Raw genomic sequence first — 18,602 nt, forward strand, 5'->3', positions numbered from 1 at the left:
TGGCACGCTTCAGATTACAGAAACAATTAAAGAAGTAGAATTAGAAAATTCAGTAAATAGACGTTTGATTGAAATTGAAGGCCTTCTCATACAACTGTATGAGCATTACAGTGTTGCGACGTGTAGATAACCTCCTCATGGTGTACTCTGGGCAACGGACTGCTTATGCAGGACGGCTGATAGTCTACAAAAATAGGTGACCGAACTAGATCTTGGATTTCGCACGGTCAATCAAAGTTACATCAGAAGATGAAACCAAATATGAAATCTACCAAAGGCACTTATCAGAGCCAACTGACAAGGAAGCTTGGAACCAGCGCTCACATTTTACAGTTAAATGCAGAAGGCCTGTCAAAAGACAAATGTGAATACCTTAGTAAACTAACTGATAACCTGAAAATTGACATCCTAACAATACAAGAAACTCGTTTGACAGAGGAAGATTTGGAAAGCAGGGGTAAGATTGCAGGATACAAAATTATAGCAAGCCTTTTCTCACCTGTCCATGGATCAATCATGTATGCCAGAAATAATATTTGCAACATTTCAGAAGTGAACTCCCAAGGAATGAAAGATATAGAAATAATCACTGCTAAACTAGGTCATATGACTATCGCATCAGTTTACAAACCACCTCACTCCAACTGGCCAACTACACCACTGCCTTCACTGCCCACTCCTTGCATATACGTAGGAGACTTTACAGCCGTCACACATCCTGCGGCTACCCAGGCAATGATGAAAATGGAGAAAACTGGCTATGTGGTGTGATAGCCAAGACCTGTATCTCAGTTTTGATGCTAAAGCAGAGAAAACATTCCGCTCTGCTAGATGGCAATCTGACACCAACCCTGATATGGTTATTGTCTCCAAAGGTGAAAGAAAACTCCCCATAGACCACACAAGAAAAGTCCTTCAACATTTTTCCAAGAAGCCAACACAGACCCACTCTTATCAATATAGTGTAGGTCTTGAAATACCAGTTGTCAGATCCATACATAAACCAAGATGGAACTTCAATAAGGCAAACTGGGACCAGTAGAGATCGGAAGTAAATAGTAATCTGACATGGATTCCCCGAAGGCAGAAAATTACAAGAGATTTGTAGGCATTGTCATCGGTGCAGCTAAGCGAAACATCCACCGGGGATTCAGGAAGCAGTATATTCCATGCTCGGATAAAACTACCGAAAAAATGTATGATAGTTATCAGAAAACTGGAGATCCTGAAATGGGAAAAGGGATATTAGAAGATCTGAGTAAAGGAAGAAAAAAGAAATGGAGAGATCTAACTTCTCAGCTGAGCTTTACTCACTCCAGCAGAAAAGCATGGACCCTCCTTAGGAAACTTGGCGCTGCTTCAAACATACGCAAAAAGGAGCCAGGAATACTACCAAATGAAATGGCGCTGAATATCAAATCAAGAGCTGACAAAATTCCAATAGACCCCGCTATGAAGAAACACATTGAGAGAGAGATGAAGAAATTGGATAACAGCCTCCAAAATGAGTCTACTCTTGCTAATCCATTCAGCCAAGAAGAAATTGAGAAAGCTAAAAATGAGGAATGCTGCAGTTTCAGATGTCATTTTCCCTGAATTCGTAAGATATCTTGGGAAGCATGGGAAAATATGGCTCAAGAACTTCTTCAGTGACGTATTAGAGACTGGAATCATTCCCCGGAGTTCAAGATGGCTCACATCATGGCTATCCTCAAACCAGGAAAACTAGCAGATGACCCCTCAAATTACCGTCCTATTGCACTACTGAGTGTCTGCTACAAATTGTTGGAACGCCTTATCCTCAACCGAATCCAGGAAATAATAAATGACATAACACCAACATACCAGGCGGGTTTCAGAACCAAACGAAGCTGGTGTAAACAAGTATTATAGTAGCATTAACATCATATATTGAGGCAGGATTCCAGAAGAAGCTAAAGACATCTGTCTCTTTTGTTGACCTGACAGCGGCATATGATACAGTATGGCTGGACGGACTGCTATTCAAAATTGAAAAGCATACACGCTGCCGAAAACTTACAGCCCTTCTGAAGAACATGCTGACAAATTGTTACTTCAAGGTCACCATAGGAAAAAAGACGAGCAAGTCTTTTAAGTAAATAATGGACTACCTCAAGGGTCTGTATTAGCCCCACTACTTTTCAACTTGTACACCAGTGACATGCCTGACACCATCAGCTAGAAATTCTGCTATGCTGACGACTTAGCCATCGCTGTCCAAGCTGTCACATTAGAAGAGGGGGAAAGCATTCTCTCCAATGACTTGGAGACCTTGAATGAATACTACACGAAGTGGATACTTCGCCCAAATCCCGCTAAGACAGAAGTATGCTCATCCCATCTGTGTAACCAAATAGCTCACCGAAAGCTCAACGTTGTGTTCTGCCAACAAAGATTTAAACATAATTTCAAGCCTAAGTACCTTGGCATCACCTTAGACCGTTCTTTAACATAAAAAAAACACATGGAAAATACAAGTCAGAAACTTAAGTCAAGAAACAACATCATGAAGAAACTAGCTGGTACTACGTGGGGAGCTGATGCATCCACACTACGCACTACTGCCCTCACCATGGTTTATCCAGTGGCTGAATATTGTGCCCCGGTGTGGCAACGTAGCGCACATACTAGGAAGATCGACGTCCATTTGAACGAATATATGAGAACCATAACAGGCACACTAAAATCCACCATAATCCCGTGGCTACATACTATCAGTAACATACCACCTCCGGAACTGAGACGACAGGAAGCAACTATACGCGAGTGCAAAAAGTTACACCATCCTGATCATCCACAGAATCTCACAATCCATGAGGTCCTTACTGACCTACCTCCTTCTCGTCTTAAATCAAGGAACCCAATATGGAATGACATAACTGGCTTCAATATCCAGGAAAAATGGCGTCAAAGCTGGAGCTCTGCATGTGTGAAACACCAAGGCATCCAAGACCCTACAACTGGATTTCACCTGAAGAGACACCAATGGTCTAAACCGAGACCGACTACAATATATCAGACCGTAATATCAAAACCAAGATGGTGGACATCGTGGGCGCAGTAGCTGCCGTCTGATGAAGGTTAGGGTAGCACGCAAAAACTTCATTTCGACGATAAACCAACTCAGGATTTTCGAAGATGTCGGAATTTAGTGCCGCAGGAGTTGTTTTACCTGCCAGTAAATTTACTGACACGAGGCTGGCGTATTTGAGCACCTTCAAATACTACCGGACTGAGCCGGGATCAAACCCGCCAACTTGGGATCAGAAGGCCAGAGTTTCAACCGTCTGAGCCACTCAGCCCGGCGTGACATTAAATTACTTGTGTTGATACCACTGAAAGAGCTACACAATATCTGGTTCAATCCGCCAGAAGTTACGAAAAGATCACGTACATATTTTGCAAACGGTGGTAATTTAACATGATAAATGTAACATCATAGGGAAAATCACTGCTACACCTATGAAAACGCTTCGCGAACAACTACTCATCACATGTAATCAACTAGAATCACACATATTCTGCTAGACTAGATGGACAGCCCCACAGCAAAAGAGAACAACAAGCTGATTATTTCGAAATTTCACTTAGTCAAATAACGTTTTCTCTTAGGTTACACTTTGCTGGATAGATGGAAATACATTATAAAACTTTTAAAATAATATTTATAACATCATTTTGAATGTTTAAAAATAATTTAAGGTGCGAAATTCCTCAATTTATTCACTCTCATAATTCAATTCAATCAATATCAATCAATACTGATCTGCATTTAGGGCAGTCGCCCAGGTGGCAGATTCCCTATCTGTTGCTTTCCTAGCCTTTTCCGAAATGATTTCAAAGAAATTGGAAATTTATTGAACATCTCCCTTGGTAAGTTATTCCAATCCCTAACTCCCCTTCCTATAAATGAATATTTGCCCCAATTTGTCCTCTTGAATTCCAACTTTATCTTCATATTGTGATCTTTCCTACTTTTATAGACGCCATTCAAACCAATTCGTCTACTAATGTCATTCCACGCCATCTCTCCGCTGACAGCTCGGAACATACCACTTAGTCGAGAAGCTCTTCTTCTTTCTCTCAATTCTTCCCAACCCAAACATTGCAACATTTTTGTAACACTACTCTTTTGTCGGAAATCACCCAGAACAAATCGAGCTGCTTTTCTTTGGATTTTTTCCAATTCTTGAATCACGTAATCCTGGTGAGGGTCTCATACACTGGAACCATACTCTAGTTGGGGTCTTACCAGAGACTTATATGCACTCTCCTTTACATCCTTACTACAACCCCTAAACACCCTCATAACCATGTGCAGAGATCGGTACCCTTTATTTACAATCCCATTTATGTGATTACCCCAGTGAAGATCTTTCCTTATATTAACACCTAGATACTTACAATGATCCCCAAAAGGAACTTTCACCCCATCAACGCAGTAATTAAAACTGAGAGGACTTTTCCTATTTGTGAAACTCACAACCTGACTTTTAGCCCCGTTTATCAACATACCATTGCCCGCTGTCCATCTCACAATCGTTTCGAGGTCACGTTGCAGTTGCTCACAATCTTGTAACTTATTTATCACTCTATAGAGAATAACATCATCCGCAAAAAGCCTTACCTCCGATTCCACTTCTTTACTCATATCATTTATATATATAAGAAAACATAAAAGTCCGATAACACTGCCCTGAGGAACTCCCCTCTCAACGATTACAGGGCCAGACAAAGCTTCATCTACTCTAACTCTCTGAGATCTATTTTCTAGAAATATAGCAACCCATTCAGTCACTCTTTTGTCTAGTCCAATTGCACTCATTTTTGCCAGTAGTCTCCCATGATCCACCCTATCAAATGCTTTAGACATGTCAATCGCGATACATAAGAACTACATGAAACATAACGTGTTGCCTTAGTTTCGAAGTGGTCGACAATTTCTAATGTTCAGCACTCGATGAAAATGAAGTACACCCGAAATGATTATGCCAGCCCAATGAACAGACCCGGTGATGTTTAGCCTTCCTTACTGGAAACTCTTAAATCATATGTTTACGTATGATATAGTAGCATTTCCAAACATGATGGAAAACTTTGCAATGAAGCGTTCAAACACTAAAGATATAATAGGATTTTCCCCATTTAAGGACATGAGTAAAACAACTCTATTGACTCTAAACAATGATGTCTTTAACATACATGGACGAGCTTCAATTTGGTGTAGACTGCTTGATAACAGATATCCATAGCATGAATCGGAAGGTATTGGTACAATAAAACCCCTGAGTTACAAACGAAGCTAATCCTTGCAAGTCCCCCCTGTGGGTGGGTGTGGTAGAATAACACCCACGGTGTCCCCTGCCTGTCGTAAGAGGCGACTAAAAGGGGTCCCAGGGGCTCTGAACTTTGGAGCGTGGGTTAGCGACCACGGGACCCTCAGCTGAGTCCTGGCATTGCTTCCACTTACTTGTGCCAGGCTCCTCACTTTCATCTATCCTATCCGATCTCCCTTGGTCAACCCTTGTTCTTTTCAGACCCCGACGGTATTACGTATGGAGGCCTAGGGAGTCTTTCATTTTCATGCCCTTTCGGGGCCCTTGTCTTCCTTCGGCCGATACCTTCATTTTTCGAAGTTTCGGACGCCTTCCATTCTTTCTCTCTGATTAATATTGTATAGAGGATGGTTGCCTAGTTGTACTTCCTCTTAAAACAATAATCACCACCACAATCATCCCTGCAAGTCACTATTTCTTTTGTGTAACAGTGTACAGATTGCTCCATCTGTCACACTATAAGTTTTGTTATTCACCAAGATCTAGCCAAATGTTCCCGCAGGTAAGCACAGTTTCTTTCAAAATACAATTGCATCTAAATCACACGACACTTTGAAGCGCATAGACACTGAAGGAACATCACCATATCAATTATCATCTAACGAAATTAACTTTTTCGAGGAATACGAATAGGTCCACCAATTAAAGTTAGAAAAAAAGTAGTCTTCCCTAATCTCAGACTTACTCTCAAATGACATATGCACACTACTTCACAATGTATGTTCCTAATTCACTTCTCTTTTAATTTAAATCCGGTTCTCAACACGATCAAAACAAACATATTCTCACATGACTGCGTATAATTACAGATCCTAGTGACCACTGACCCATATAAATACACTCACACACTTATATTCTACATAGAAACTAATACTTATCCTCAACTTACATGAAATTGCTCCGACTGAATGAGAAAACAAAAACGAATAGGCTCACCATTATCGGTTGAAAAGAGATCTTCCCTAACCACAAATTTTGGTTACACTCATAGCCTACAATAGTTTGGTCTTTGACTTCCAAATTTTCCCGGTGAATATTTCTTATCCATTTCTCCTGTAGAGATCTATCTTCAGGGAATTTAAAAGCTTCAGCAACGGTATAATTAGATCTACAACCACGAACGCAGCAGGAACGACCCATTTTTGTTATGTTACAGCACGGCAATCATAAACATTATTATACATTAAAAATACCATCATATAAACTTCTAACAAAACACCATACTAATAAACCGTTATAGATTACTATTTTACCAAACATATACTTCATACTTCAATAACTCGATCAATATAACACTCTTTAGCAGAATGTAAACACAGATATGAACCAACCACATGTCTCAAACGCTCGCCCACGAAGTCGCCATTTTCCTCCCAATCGATAGAAACATTAAGGTCTGATATTTTGTAGTCGGTCTTGTCTAAACTCAACCGTTTAAGAACAGGCCTCGTCAGATATAATGCCATGCTACATAAGTGGGGACTTCGAGAAACCCCTGCCTGTGATTGCGGAGCCCCTTTCCAGTCAGTGCAGCATATTATTGAGGAGTGCCCTCTGAGGAAGTATGGTGGACCAGCCCAAGATGTCATCAGTGCTATAACCCACTTCTTAGAATGGCTACCATGGCTACAGCAGCAAGACACTGATTTGTAAATGTGAACGCTACCAACATTTTTGTCCTTGTATATAGTGTAAATTTTCTTTTTCTTTTTTATACTTGCCATACGATAAAGTGATGTATAATTAATGCACAGGTAGGAGTCAATCAAGTGCAGATAACTTCACCAGATGACATTATTAAGGGTTATAAGAAAGCTCAGGGAGGTTTCTCTAAAGGATGACCCTTGCCATTTGATTTAAGATAAGCTTACGGTTACTTGATCTACAAAGTAGCCACGGAGGAAGTGTTCACAAATAAGAATTATTTAGTGTATGTTATACGGACACCCCTTACAGATAGAGTGACTTATACGTTGTATCACATGATTCCATTCCCACCTATATGAAAGGCAACCCACACCATTTTGTTTATATTCAGGAGACCAAGGATTATATCCTTATAGACAAGGAAAAACAAAGGTATGTTCAATTGGATAAAGAGCAGGTAAAGCAATGCAAAATAGTAACGCCCAGATGGAAATTGTGTCTAGTTAAATTCCCCATTAATACGTTATACGCCCAAAACAATTGTGCGATAAAACTACTCAATGGAGTTAATCAGATTCCAAATAATTGTGATGAAAGAGTACTCGCCGTTCAACAGCTCGTGTGGATACCCAGTAGAGTGAATAAATATATGTGTGTATCCCCAGTAGAAACCAAATAACGTGTATGTGTGAGGATACCACCAGTGATATGAGGTTAGCAAGCACTGGTATTCTTGTGTTAAGTACAGGCTGTACAATATATAGCCCGCATAGCAAAATACAAGGTGTAGGTGAAGTAAACACTACACAGAATAAGGATTTCATACCGGAAGTAAGACTTGATTATGACTGTTGTGAACGGATAGGCAGTGAAATCAATTTAGAACAATTACCGTAAATGAATAAGTTGTTGTTGAATAACCTTTCGAATCACATTGACGATTTAAAATGGGCTACCCATGAGAATGATGAAGTGGAAGAAATGGTGAAACAAAAGGAAGAAGAAATGCTTGCACAGTTGATATATCAACACATTAATGTGTATACATACATTGTTTGGATTGTCATTAGTATCATAAGTTTAACTTTAGGATGATATTGTTGTAATTGGTTGTTATCCAAAACTAGAGTTTCCAGCGAAGAGATGGCTGATTGCCCAAATATTTGCATAAAACAGTCATTACGAATTGAGGCAAGGTTAAGACATCAGATGAAGATTTAACAATATTCGAACATCCCAGGTGGATCCGGGGACCTCGGAGATGTCTGAGGAAATCATGGAATTACACTCCAGGCCTACTGAGGGACGCACTGGTAGGCCTGTGAGATCCATAGAAGCAGCAGAAATAAATACAAGTGTTGACCAGATTAGAGAACAACCTTCCCCTTCACCACAGAGTCGCAGATCCTGGCGCACAGACGACACCAGGGTGTAAACAGTACAGGACAGAAATTGACGCAATGTAGGGTTGCATCCATTTCTTCCCTAAGGGGGAGATGTCGTGTATACCGACCTCCCCAGGGGACGAACCCGTGGACGGTCCGATAAACGACAGTCGGGACTCAACCCCATGGTATCGAAGAAGCCAGTATATGAGTATGAGTTAGTAATAAGGGACATCTTGTAATGGCATTATAATAGTATGTTAATTCTATTATATTTTTATAGTTGGAATGAAGGAGAAATGTTCCAGTAAATCAGAATAAAGAAAAGTCTTAGTCAGGCAGAGATCTTGCCTCACGCGCCTACAATAACAACATGTTGACGAGAGCAGATGTTTGTTATTGACAAACCAGTGTCTAAGCAGACCGTACAAGAACACTCGGCTCGACCAACAAAGGGATCAAAGCTAGCATTTCCAGTGCAGTTATTTTCCGGTCTAGAGAGAGAAACGAAAGTCCAGAGTAAGAGATGGAGATATTAGTACCCAGAGGGCGCCACTCAGCAGGGCGAATAGCTAGGTAACGCTCATAGTCCAGCCCCTAAGGTAGTGGGAAGGGACTGACCTTTGCTTGACTGAGGGTAGATAAAACCCGAAACCAAAATGACAGGGAGGTTCTCTCGATCAGTCACTCGAGCTCTCTTGACAGTGAACTAGAAGCAGTTGTACGTAAAGTGCCGCAAGGCAGAGTTCGATCTTAGTGCAGAGTAGTAGGCTAGTGAGCAAGCTCCCGTCAGACCAACATAGTGAGAACTTGTATATATCTTGTATATAGTAGTTGTCGTCGTCCTCATTAATAAAGAACAGTAGCTTTTACTTAATCTTCTCATTTCGGGAGTTCCGGGACCAAGTACGCACCTACTAATTACCTCCCTACAGGACCACTCGGCAGGAAAGGTAGTACGCCAACTTCAACGACCAGTGACCAACCACTAGAACGTCTCACAGGACAGGTAGGCCACGCCGTTATTTCTCTTTTCAATTCTTGAATATTTATTTTATACACTGACTGACAGAGCAAATGCAACACCAAGAAGGAGTGGTCAGAACTTTATGCCAATTGCAGGGTAGACTGACGTCACTGAGGTATGCTCATGATGTGAAATGCGCCGCTGTGCTGCGCACGTAGCGAACGATAAATGGGACACGGCGTTGGCGAATGGCCCACTTCGTACCGTGATTTCTCAGCCGACAGTCATTGTAGAACGTGTTGTCGTGTGCCACAGGACACGTGTATAGCTAAGAATGCCAGGCCGCCGTCAACGGAGGCATTTCCAGCAGACAGACGACTTTACGAGGGGTATGGTGATCGGGCTGAGAAGGGCAGGTTGGTCGCTTCGTCAAATCGCAGCCGATACCCATAGGGATGTGTCCACGGTGCAGCGCCTGTGGCGAAGATGGTTGGCGCAGGGACATGTGGCACGTGCGAGGGGTCCAGGCGCAGCCCGAGTGACGTCAGCACGCGAGGATCGGCGCATCCACCGCCAAGCGGTGGCAGCCCCGCACGCCACGTCAACCGCCATTCTTCAGCATGTGCAAGACACCCTGGCTGTTCCAATATCGACCAGAACAATTTCCCGTCGATTGGTTGAAGGAGGCCTGCACTCCCGGCGTCCGCTCAGAAGACTACCATTGACTCCACAGCATAGACGTGCACGCCTGGCATGGTGCCGGGCTAGAGCGACTTGGATGAGGGAATGGCGGAACGTCGTGTTCTCCGATGAGTCACGCTTCTGTTCTGTCAGTGATAGTCACCGCAGACGCGTGTGGCGTCGGCGTGGAGAAAGGTCAAATCCAGCCGTAACTGTGGAGCGCCCTACCGCTAGATAACGCGGCATCATGGTTTGGGGCGCTATTGCGTATGATTCCACGTCACCTCTAGTGCGTATTCAAGGCACGTTAAATGCCCATCGCTACGCGCAGCATGTGCTGCGGCCGGTGGCACTCCCGTATCTTCAGGGGCTGCCCAATGCTCTGTTTCAGCAGGATAATGCCCGCCCACACACTGCTCGCATCTCCCAACAGGCTCTACGAGGTGTACAGATGCTTCCGTGGCCAGCGTACTCTCCGGATCTCTCACCAATCGAACACGTGTGGGATCTCATTGGACGCCGTTTGCAAACTCTGCCCCAGCCTCGTACGGACGACCAACTGTGGCAAATGGTTGACAGAGAATGGAGAACCATCCCTCAGGACATCATCCGCACTCTTATTGACTCTGTACCTCGACGTGTTTCTGCGTGCATCGCCGCTCGCGGTGGTCCTACATCCTAATGAGTCGATGCCGTACGCATTGTGTAACCTGCATATCGGTTTGAAATAAACATCAATTATTCGTCCGTGCCGTCTCTGTTTTTTCCCCAACTTTCATCCCTTTCGAACCACTCCTCCTTGGTGTTGCATTTGCTCTGTCAGTCAGTGTATTTGTTTATAACTTAAAAACACTGTGCAAGATATACATGTATAATTAATTTCTTACTCCTCGTTCATTCTCTCTATCGACAGTTAACTAATCCCCCATTCATCCTATAAATCCTGTGCCACATACCTCCTTCACTCTACCAGTCTGTCATTCACACATTCCTGTGCTCACATACTTCCTTTCGCTACGTCAGTCTGCCATTCACTCATTCCTCACATGCTTCATTTCACACTACCAATCTGTCACTCATTCACCCACTCACTCACAGACACATGCAGCAGTTCCAGTAAATTACATTTTTCTTTACATAAATCTGAAATTTTGCTGTCAGCAAGTTCCATAGCTATACTAAACTCCAGTAGAAACTCTTCTGGAAGGCAGAGGTACGGGCGAAAGTCGGACAAAGGGTAACTCCTAGGCCGCTTGCGCACACACACACACACACACACACACACACACACACACACACACACACACACACCGGTTTTGGACGGCCGATAAAAAGTCAGCCGATATTTATCGCCACATCGAGACTTTTCACACAGGCCGATTTTTTGCGGCGACGTTCGTCAGTTCTCTTCTTGATACCTGGGAGTAAACACTGGTTCACAAGGGATCGGGAAAATTTTGCCGCAGTGTGGTTGTACTATCGCCGTAAAAAGAAAAGACGTGGTCACCTTCATTGAGTTCATCCTATCAAGCAAAGAAGAGAGCAAGTTGGATTATTCTACACGTTGTTTGATGATATGCGAAATGATGAAAATAAAATCTTCAACTAGTTTCGTATGTCCATTCCTTCATGTGATGAACTACACACGAGACTCAAGGATGTTCTTCAACGTCAAAATACGAAGATGAGATACTGCATCCAGCCTGTTAAAATGTTAGCTGTGACATTAAGGTTAGTAAAACAATAAACTTAAAAACAATACTTTTTCAAAGTTTAATACTAATTAATATTTCGGTTACAACATGAATTTAATTTAATTTTTAAAATAGAAAATCGTATTAGCAGGAATGGAATAACCGCTAAATTGGTAGCTAAATATGTTGCAAACGCACTTCACTACTACTAACATTGAAATGACAACAGAGATAAAAAGTGAAATAAATATTACTTAAATTCTTTACTTGCGACACGAGCACTGAGCAGTAATTACGGCACGTTATCTATACATTAGCAAAGTCCATGTCATCATATGTGGACGATTGCGGAGATTGTAGGCAGGTGGAATTTGAGTAACTGTCACGTGCTGGAGAACTGCCTGTCTCTTGAGTTGTTATGCTAATAAAAGGGGCCGTTTTCTATCACTTTTCCCAGGATGAGTAAAAATGAAGTTTGCAATTATGAAGTGCTAGGGTTTGTTGTCAACTGCTGTGTAGGGGATGGCAGTGAAGTATGTAGTCTGATGGCAATTGTTAGTGTTAGGCTGAGGCATTGTATAAGAAGGTTGAACAATTTCAGGATTTGTCTGGCGCACTGATGTAACCTGGTGGAAAACATTAGGGTTTGTCTGAAGCACTGAAGTAGCGTGAGGGAAAACATTTGGGTTTGTCTGAGGCATTGAAATAGTCTGATGGAAGAAAAATAGGGTTTCTCTGAGGCTGAGGTACTGACTTATTGTGATCAAATATCGCGAGATTAGGCTGTGAGAAAATTAGGGAAGGCTGAGATGCCATTTTTTCAATCATTGATATTGGCAATAACCTGCAGCACTCCCATTTGAAAATGAAGCATGTCACTCTCTCCAAATTTTTCCACGTGAGGGAGCATACTCTCAAAAAAGGACATCTTACTGTTTGATTTGGGGGGTTCAACGGCTTTCATCATTTTCAAATCAACCTCATCTAAGTTCCTATGCTTCCGTGATCGTGATATAGTTGTAAGTGTTTCCTCTGCTGCGTTTGTAGTCATGTGCTCACCTAACTCCCTTTCTTCTGCAGGCCGAACAAATTCTCATTTTCCCTACCTTCTGGTTCAGGTCCATTTAAACTGTCCACAGTTTCCCTTGAGTCGTACAATTTTTCCATAAAGTGTAATTGGTCATTGAAAACGTATTTTGTTGGTTTCTTCGCTCCTGCTCCACTTTTCTTGCTATCTTGGATTTTCCTCCTAGATTTCGCATATGCGTCGCGAAGATTTCCCCTTATTATTATTATTATTATTTCTTTGCCTAAAACAAAATGATAATATTATTATAAACGTTGGGGAACTCATATTTTTTGTTTTAATATACATATTTTCATTGGTCAGTTACAACTAAATGGTTATTTGGTTTCAGATACTTGGCGAGTGGGTGTACATTCACCAGCCTACACTATACCTATCGTATTGGAGTTTCTACTCCTAGGAAGATAGTTCGAGATGTATGCAAAGTGATATGGTCAGTTATGAGATCGGAATGTATCCCTAAGCCTACAAAAGAGCTTTGGGAATCTATAGCGTGTTATTTTGAAGCCGTTGCCAACTTCCCCCATTGCTTAGGAGCAGTTGAAGGTAAACATATACACATTACGTGTCCAGTGGGTCTCTGTATCTTAACTACAAGGATTATTACTCCGAGGTGCTAATGGCGGTCGCAGACTCAAAATACAGATTTGTATTTGTCGACGTTGGGAGCTATGGCAAGGACTGCCACTCTTCTATATTTAAGAAATCCGGTCTGCGGAAATCAATTGAAACATTTCCCAACCATTTCCAGAAGAGGAATGTCTCTCAGGTACAAAGAGCTCGAAGGTACCCTATTTCTTTGTAGGAGACGAAGCGTTTGGTCTACACAAACATCTATTGAGACCTTTTGGTGGAACTCATCTCACACTGGAGAAAAGAGTGTGTAGAGCTAGGCGTTATGTAGAGTGCGCTTTTGGCATTTTCACCAATAAGTGGCGAGTATTTCACTTAGCTCTTAATGCACATCCTGATTTTGCTGTAGATATTGACAATGCTTGTATTATACTGCATAACTTTGTACGAGAAAGGGATGGATATCTGGTTGACGATAACACTACAATCACAGGTCTGGAGGATGTGCCACAAGAGAACACACGAGGAGGTCTGTCAGCAAACACTGTTAGGAACATTCTTAGTAAGTACTTCCTATCAAGTGTTGGAGCTGTCTGTGCCTTGGCAAATGTCCAAAATCTAAAAGGGATAGCATCTCATGTGGGGTATAAAAGCAGGCAGATTTCAAAACTGCTTCAGATTATTTTACTTGAATATTATTTGTAACAAGTGTTAAGTATAAGTTAAAATGTAATAATAATTTTTAATTTCAACCACTCGGTTATGCTTACATGACGATTTTTATATATATTATCTTGAGTTCTTTGTGTTTTTTAGTTAAGTTTCAATTATGATTCAATTATGTTTAATTTCAACCACAAATATCTTTAAAACCACTCGTTTATCCAAACACAATATATACAATATCTGCATCAACTAATGCTGTGTTTACGTAAATAGGTTGAGACATTAATGATAAGGTGAATTTAAACTACGCTCTAATGTCTTGTGTCACGAAGAACCTTTTGTATAAACGTAAAAAGAAATTCGACTAACCTCATAGTTAGCTACACTTCATTGAATTTCAGTGTTTACAGTAGTTTTAAAATGTTCAAGTGCTTTAGAAACGTACCGTACATGAAATGAGTGCAATTTAATAAAGTTACATTTACTTACCATATGCATTTTTTTCTTTATCCTCCGTCTCTTCAAAAACAGGATTCAGATCTAAGAAAACCTCACGCCAGGCATTTCTAGTTGTCTTTGAATGTATCAAGAGTTTTATCCCATAATACAGGTTTGGCCATCACTAAAGAAATGAAAACATCATTGTCAATATCTTCTATCATTTTACGACAGAAACAAAACACAAAGCACGAACGCGAACCAACAACTTCACTGGAGCGAGTGCGCTGAGTTACTGGACGGCCGATAAAAATCTGTCTGTGTGCAAACGTGCATAAACTCACGTATGCTGCATAAACTCACGTATGCTACGGTCTCCTTGGACCGGCCCGGCACCGGAGCATCTGCAGTGGTAATGGCCGGCAGCAAGCCGGCGCCGGACATGCTCTTTGCCGTTAAGGCCTGTTTTCACATGTAGGACTGTGCTTCGGCTGTGCTTCGACCGTGCTACGGCGGTGTCGCCTACTCTGTCTTTTCACATGTAGGACTGTGCTGCGACTGTGCTGTGGTCATGTGGTCCTTGTTCATTGCATCTGTGCTCACAGGTTGGAGACATGGATCCGAACGAAGAAGACGTAGTTATTGCCTGCGCAGCGTACATTGTTTTACAACAAAAGAAGAAGAGAAATAAGAATTATAAAGGCATTCATGTTGTTGAACTAAAATTATCACTTGTTCGTCTATTTTTAAGGAAGACAACTGCGTCACCCTACTACTGCAGACTATCACACAATGTATCTCAACCAACGAGCACAGTACTCAGACAGTGCATTGCGCACTCTATGTTATTCTGTGCTCGTTGGTCACTGGATCACGTACGACCGAGTGCTTCCGATTACCACCGAAATAAGACGGAAGTCCGGCTTGGCGACACTAGGGCGACCGTTTCTAATTTTCACATGTGGTACTGTGCTGAGACCAGGCGACGACTGTGTGGGCCATAATCGCTCTGCTTGGCGATCCATGACAGCACGGTACCAACACGGTAGGGACACAGTCCTACATGTGAAAATACTCAACTGCTGTTCAATGTAAATGGAATGGTTTATACTGTTTGGCGATTGCGGACGACACAGCACGGTCGAAGCACAGTCGCAGCACAGTCCTACATGTGAAAACAGGCCTTTACCGGACTATGTGAAATGAGCCATAAGCTTCTTCACTCCAGTAAAGGAATGTGAACGGCCGACTTTTTACCGGCCGTCCTAAACCGGCGTGTGTGCAAACGGCCTTGGGCTCTCCGAGCCGAGCGATAAATAAGCGATAGCCGTTGGAAGGGATGGATTTCTATAGAGACAGAGAGGAAATGCCAGAGAAAGGTCAGGTCAGTTTGTTTGACTATTGTCTCAATGGAAGGTAACCTTATTAGATAGGAGGGGGGGGGGGGGGAGTGACGGTTAATTAGCCTTTCGGCGCGGCGCTGTACTCTTTGCAGCCAGCCCATGTTCTCCGCTGTTGTGGGATGTCAAGCACGTAGACCAGGGATGGCGAACCTTTTCCAACTGGCGTGCCATTTCAAGTCTGGTTTATTATTCCCAACTGTCTACTGTGCCACCTGCTATTTTCCTTCAAGGAATGCTACATCTGCCTCCTCCCTCCCGACAACAACGACTTACTTTCCTAATTTCGAACTGTTTGTATTAATGCATTATTTATTTATTTATTTATTTATTTATTTATTTATTTATTTACTAGATATAAGTATTACATTTGATTGTGTGTACCGTGGTCGTAATTTGCAAATACTGCAAAAATACATTTTTTGTAAGTTTTAAGAATACCTAACATTATTTGTAAAAACATATACTGTAATAAGCGCCCATTGTAACACACTTCCTCATTAAGTACTATTAGATATAAAAATCAAAAAGTGCCAATGGACTTTAAGTGAAATATCGTTCTCACATTTAGTGTAAAACTTTTTGCTGAATCTTAGTAGCCATGTCATTTCTGTTAGGTTCATGACTTGTTGTCTTCAGTACCACACACGATGCACGTAGTTCTGAACCAAGACTGCTTCTAACTGTTGTAACTTGACTTCACAAAGGCTTTTGAAGAAAATAGCTGCTCGCAGGAGTATGATGACCCAAACAAAGTAAGTAGCGCTGTAGCAAGTTTCTTCATAGCTGAAAACTTTTGTGGGAAGCTGTTCCATTGTTCAAGTATTAAATTCTCTGGCTTCTGGAGAGAGTATTCACTATCAATAGGACACTCAATTTTTACCAATGTTTCACCAAGTTATACGAATTTGTTCACCCATGTACTGCTTTCTTGAAATTCAATCAACTATCTAACTAGTCAAAAATATTGACCTTAATATCACTCATTTGTACCATATGAGGTTATGAAATAACGTGCAAACGTTTTCTCCAAATCTCGAAATTCGGAAAATCTCTTGGAATCTATTTGTTTTGAATTTTGTACGACGTCCACATACTTCTTACAAATACTTTTTTGTGTATTCAAAAGTTAATTGATCTGCAAAATTTGACATCAATTCAAGTTGCACTTCAAGTGAAGGAAAGTACTTAAATGTCTTTGTTTCAACATCCCTGACGAATACTTCAAGTTTTCTTTGAAATGATTTTATGATCTCAAACAATCCATCTGCAGTATGTCCCTTTCTTTTCAGGTCCTTATTAACATCACTGTATATTGCTGTAAAATCACCGAGAAACATTAAATCGCACAGCCAGATAGGGTCCATGAGTTCTGGAAATTATTCCTGTTTTCTGTCATGGAGAAGCGAATTTCGGCCAAGAGCTCGACAAACCTCGGGAGTACCTGCCCACGACTCAGCCAGCAAATATTATTGTCCTTTTTTTCTTTCTGTAAGTCCGCCCTATTGAGATTCCACTTCGTATAACATCTTCAAGAACTGGCGATTATTTAGAGCACGTGCAGAAATGAAGTTCCCAAATTTAGTTACCACCGAGAGTACACTTTCAAATGACTTCATACCTTCTTTTGCACAAAGGGCTTCTTGGTGTAATAAATAATGGAACTGTAAAATTGGGTGTTTAACTTCTTCCACAAACCCATTATGAACACCCACTATACTTGGGGCAACATCAGTTGTCACGGACACAATTTCCTGTAAGTCAAACACCATTTTTAATACAAGTTCTAGCTTCACTTCGTTCAATATATCTTGCCCGGTTGTCATAGTTCGTAAGTTCAGGAAATTAACTAATTCCTCCCTCATCACATTTCCACAAGGAAATCGAAAAAGAAAACCCAGCTAACCTTGCTTGTGAGGTCACATCCGAGCTTTCATCAAGACGCATTGAATACATTATCCAAATCAGCTTTCAATTGCTCCGAAACATCTTCACTCATTCTATCCTTGGCAGTATTTCTGCAGGCTGGCATTTCTTTAATTCTCTTAATTATTTGTTGTTCGTTAGGAAAGTCTTCAAATAATGTGTCGGACGACAATAAGAAAGCCTCCTTCAAGAACTCACCGTCAGAAAGCGGTTTCCCATGCTGTACTATGCAGTGAGACAGGTGGAAACTACGGGTGGGAATGCTCATCATTCGTCGACATCTCTATATAAGAGGACTTAACTTCCACAATATCCACTATTTTTGATCGGTCGGGGTGACGCTACAACTATAACTCCGCACCTCGCCGAGCCAATTCAGCATATCGGCAGACACCAAGTTGGAAGCCGGCCTCCCAAACGACAATGTATACCTGCCTTATTCCCGATGTGGATCCCGCCCTTTCTGAAGAACACATTCTCACCGATCTTCGCACAGCGGGCGTCCTAGTACATGATGTTTTCAGGCTCTTGGATGGCTCCACTTCCTTACTATCAACTCAGATTCTGGTCTATCTACGCAGCGTGGACGAAATGCTAAGCCTCCAAGCCGTCGGCGCGACTCTTAACCACAGATTCTACGAAGTTGTGCATACTCCTTCGTACATCATCGATCAGCTCTTCGCACACCCATCTTCTCTTCCAACCGTCAACGAATCTCAACTCCGGACACCGCCGCAGCCGCCATCGCCTTCCCTCTCCACTTACCCCACAACTACTTCCA

At 41.8% G+C, this 18,602-nt stretch overlaps 1 pseudogene; it reads left to right on the forward strand.

The window, feature by feature from the left end:
* Positions 1–1,689: 1,689 nt before the first annotated feature.
* LOC137503703 (uncharacterized) lies at positions 1,690–14,013 on the forward strand (annotated as a pseudogene).
* The last annotated feature ends 4,589 nt before the right edge of the window (positions 14,014–18,602 follow it).

This window comes from Anabrus simplex, chromosome 1, assembly GCF_040414725.1.
Source record: "Anabrus simplex isolate iqAnaSimp1 chromosome 1, ASM4041472v1, whole genome shotgun sequence".
Classification (NCBI taxonomy): Eukaryota; Metazoa; Arthropoda; class Insecta; order Orthoptera; family Tettigoniidae; genus Anabrus; species Anabrus simplex.